Source organism: Trichosurus vulpecula, chromosome 7 (assembly GCF_011100635.1).
Source record: "Trichosurus vulpecula isolate mTriVul1 chromosome 7, mTriVul1.pri, whole genome shotgun sequence".
In the NCBI taxonomy this organism is placed as follows: domain Eukaryota; kingdom Metazoa; phylum Chordata; class Mammalia; order Diprotodontia; family Phalangeridae; genus Trichosurus; species Trichosurus vulpecula.
In genome coordinates, this window is record NC_050579.1 from 150,284,284 (window position 1) to 150,289,133 (window position 4,850).

The window sequence follows — 4,850 nt, forward strand, 5'->3', positions numbered from 1 at the left end:
AATAATAGCACCCACCTTCTAGAGAGGATCAAATGGGATATTTGTAAATACTTAGCGTAGTGTCTGACACATAGGAGGCACTTAACAAATTAAACAAACAATTTTCCTAACAGAATGCAGCACAGATTCCAAATTGTTTATTTTCCTGACTGTTCTACCCTGGAAGGGGACTTTATTTGTTTGTTTGTTTGTTTATAAGGTATCTACCTAGAGATATCATAGCATAGTAGAAAGAGCTTGGAGCCAAGACTAGCCTGGTTTTGAAATTAGTTGCATTACCATGGAAATAATTGATTTTTTTGAGCCTCAGTTTCCTCATCTTTAAAATGGTGCTAATCTATAGTACCTTCCCCAGAGTTACAGTGAAAATGAAAAATTGATGATTCATATTTATGAAACTCTCTAAGGTTTACAAAATGAAGACCTTTCATGAGAAAATACACAAAGAACACGGCAAACCTTAAGGTAATATAACAATGTTAGCTATTATTATTATTCCTTCCCCCACTGTATCACATCTCTAATTTTTCCTTATGTCATATTATCTCACTAACTTCAGGTCCACCAGCCCCTCTTAACCAGTCAAATAAGTAATGGAGAACTTAATGCTTATTTGTTTTTTCCTCCTTGCCTGTAGCCATAACACTGAGGAAGATTGTGTTTTATCAGTTGAATAATCATCCCAGTGGGTTTTCTTCCTGTATTTTGCAAAGGTAGTGGTCCACCATAGGCATTAAGTGTTGTGACTATTATTATAACAACAGAAGGTCTTTATATTTTGGTAACAATATTAAGAAGCATCAGACAACTTTAAATGACATCTCATGGAGAGAAAAGCAGGAGCAGACATAAGATGCCATTGTAATGCTATTTTTAGACTTCTTTCTGTTTGGAATCAAATATATCAAATCAAGTCTATAGACTTGGCCATGTGTGCAAACAGCTTATAGGGGATCCCCTTAATCCCATACTTGGACTGTTTGCTTTGGTTTTAAATCTATCCTTTCCACTCATAGTCTTGTAATAGGTTAGATGCATGTTATAGAAGGAAATCTTAAAAAAAAAAGTTGTGCTTATTCAGCCAACTGCAAGGATACCAAAGACTATTAATCTCTCCATTGCTTCACCATATTTTTAGTCTTGTTTTCCCAACTGGATTGCAAGTTCATCATACAGTTAATTATTGTATAGCAGGATGGTCACAAGATTTCTGAGTTCTTAGGAGCCAATAAAAAAGGCCGTTAAGGTCACACTATCAATGCTAAGGATTGTCTAAGACCGAGACTCAACACACATTTTGGCTTTCAGAGTCTCCATTAGTCCACTCTGAGCCCAGAACTTTAAGGGAACCAAGAGCTTATAGTTCATGCTATCAAATTTACTCTGGGAGACCAAACTGAGTGCACTTAGGATAAAATATGAAACCTTGTTTGGCTTGAAAACCTTCACAATTTGGCTCTAGTCCTACTTTTCCGTGTTCATTGCTCATGAATCTCCTTAATGTATTATAGAATTCAGCCAGATTGGCCTACCTGCTCTTCCTGGTATACCACATTCCAACTACCCCTTCTGTGCATTTATACATGCTGTCCACCATGTCTAGACTAAAATACTTCCTTCAATCTCTTTTTTCATATTTATTTTTCTTAAAAAATCCAGAATGGATCAAAAGCACAATTATCAAGGAAGTAGGTACCCAAAGCAAAAGCTGGAAGGTAGAGATAGCAATGCTTTGGTAAGTTGAAGAGCCTCATTAGTCACCTTGTTTCAAAAGAAATAGTTCTAGATAAACAAAGTAGACCCATTTCTTTCAATCTAGTTTCTCCCTTCTCTGGCAATGCAGCTGGCCCTGAATGGGCTATGAATAAGGAGTCCATCAGTCACAGCTGATCAGTACTTGGCTAACTAGAAGGACCTGTGCCTAATGAGTCTTTTAAGGATTGTAGTCCCCTAACCTCAATTTTGTGACACGGTTTTATTTCACTCCTTGAAATCAGTCACTGCTGCAGAAAACTGCGTCAAGCCTTCATGATGATCAGTGAATCCCTTCCGCCCCTTACATGCATCTGGATAAAGACAGTCTGGGAGTGAACATTTAGAACTTTGTATTATCTGAATTACCTATCAAATGATAATTAGCTAATACACTCACTAGATTTTATACATTAAGGAGATTATATATTGAATACTGCAAAAACTCAGTAAGACTGAAGTTTGCCCATTCCTGCTCCAGAAGGTCCTTGTGCCCCTTTGTTCCCAAGCTTCACAAATGTTTTCCCAATTTCTGCTCCAGTCAAGGTCCACTGGTGACGTTATTGCATCCCCTTGTTCTGATCTTCCTTCCGTTCCCCAGAAGTAGAACTTCCAGATTCTTCTCTCTCAGATGCCATCTTTTTATATGCCATTTCAAAGTGCCTTAATGATGCTTGTTGGAGAGTAGATTCTGCCTGCCTGATTTTTTCCCCTGTTTTGCTATCTTTGCAAGCCAGGAGCTCTCTCATTCTAGAAATTTCTTCTTTTAGTTTATTGCACTTATCTGCTGGAAGTTGGTCTTTTAATTCTTCCATCTCTGTTTCAGAGTCGTGAATAATTCCGTCTGCCATATTGACAGCTTCTACACTTTCTTTCTTCCTCCTGTCTTCCTCAGCATACTTCTCTGCATTCTTAACCATTTTCTCAATGTCATCTTTGCTTAATCCACGAGGAGACTGAATCACAATTTGTTGTTCACATCCTATGCCTTTATCCTTTGCAGAAACATGTGCGACACCATTAGCATCAATGTCAAATGTGACTTCAATCTGTGGAACTCCGTGTAGGGCTGGTGGAATTCCAATCAAAGTAAACTGTCCAAGAAGCTTGTTCTCCGAAGCCATTTCTCTCTCTCCTTGGCACACTTTAATTTCCACTTGTGTCTGACCATCAGCAGCTGTAGAAAACACCTGGCTCTTCTTAGTTGGAGTAGTTGTGTTCCTATTGATTAGTTTGGTGAAGACACCTCCTAATGTTTCAATGCCCGGAGAAAGGGGAGTGACATCCAGAAGTAGCACATCTGTGACATAACCAGCTAAGACGCCTCCCTGAACTGCAGCTCCAATAGCCACAGCCTCATCAGGGTTAATAGCTTTACTAGGGGCCCAGCCAAAGAGTTCTTGTACTGTCTGCTGAACCTTGGGCATTCTGCTCTTGTCACCAACTAGGATGACTTCTCCAATGTCACTCTTGCTGACTTCAGCACCTTGCATGGCCTTCTGGCATGGGACAATGGTCCTCCTGATGAGATCAGTGACAATGCCCTCAAACTGAGCTCAAGTTAGCTTCATGTTCAAGTGCTTGGGCCCCAAAGCATCTAGAGTCAAATATGGTAAGTTGATGTCAGTCTGCACAAAAGAAGAAAGCTCACACTTGGCCTTCTCAGAGGCCTCCCATACTCTCTGGAGAGCCATATCGTCTTTGGTCAGGTCAAGTCCTGTCTCTCTCTTGAACTCCTTCACAATCTGCTGAAGCAAGACCTGGTCAAAGTCTTCACCACTTAGGAAAGTATCACCATTGGTAGATTTCACCTCAAAGACACCTTTCTGAATTTTCAGGATAGAAATATTAAAAATTCCACCACCTAAGTCATACACAGCAATGATTTTGTCTTCAGATTTGTCTAAGCCATAAGCCAAGGCAGCAGCTGCAGGCTCATTAATCACTTGAAGTACATTTAGACCAGATATTCACGCAGTATCTTTGGTGGCCCGTCGCTGAGAATCATTGAAATAAGCAGGCACAGTGATAATGGCATTTTTTTGCTGAATGTCCTAGATAGTTTTCTGCAATCTCCTTCATCTTCATCAACACAAATGCACCTATCTGACTTGGGGAATATAGCTTCCCATGGGCTTCTACCCAGGCATCACCATTGGGGGAACGGACAATTTTGAAAGGAATATTTTTAATGTCTTTCTGCACTTCAGGATCCTCAAATCGACGGCCAGTGAGGTGCTTGGTAGCATAGAATGTGTTGTTTGGGTTGGTGACTGCCTGTTGTCTGGCAGGCATTTCAACAAGGTGCTCGTTGTCTGCTGTGAAGGCTACAACTGAGGGAGTGGTTCTGGCACCTTCAGCATTCTCCAGCACTTTTGCTTGTTTCCCTTCTATTACTGCCACATAGGAATTAGTTGTACCCAAGTCAATACCAATAATGGCCCCTTTGATTGCCTCATATGCATAGACTCATCTTGAAATGATTCAAAAAGCCTCATGACTAAGACCATTCCAGCCATCCTGGTAGAGGCCAACAGCCGGGCCCTGGGAGGCGACTCCAGGGAGGCAGGCAATGGCAGTGTGCCTGGTGCTGAGCATTGTGGGTGGGCAGGCAGGGGTCGGAGGCAAAGTGGACTGAGGGGGCCGGGACTTTCAATCTCTTAAAATCACTACCTGCCATCAAAGTTCTTACCCAAGACCCAGTGCCCTCCAATACTTTGTATATAATCTGCATTTACTTATTTGTATAAATGTTTCCTGCAAAAGAAGGGAAATTCTTTGAATGCAGTAATTATTTTGCTTTTTTTTTCTATCTGCATCCCTATCATTTAGCACACTGCTTGAGTATAATCAGTTTTCAATGGATAAATGAATGAAAGAATAAAAAAATCAAGTATAAAGTATTTATAATAGTTCTAATGCTATAGAAGTCCTTGAGGCCAGTAGCCCATGCCTCAAAAAGAGCACTGTCCACCTGCAAATGTTTTATGCTTGCCCCAATCATGAATCCTGAATGAGCATGGGCTTAGGGAATACCGAGGGGGTTTGATCTGATGAGAGAGAAATGTGAACTCTACCATCAATTTGTTCTTATGAAA

The 4,850-nt window shown here is 40.5% G+C and overlaps 1 pseudogene; it reads right to left on the minus strand.

Annotated features, from left to right (window-relative positions):
* Positions 1-2,312: 2,312 nt before the first annotated feature.
* LOC118858224 lies at positions 2,313-4,350 on the minus strand (annotated as a pseudogene).
* Positions 4,351-4,850: the final 500 nt, after the last annotated feature.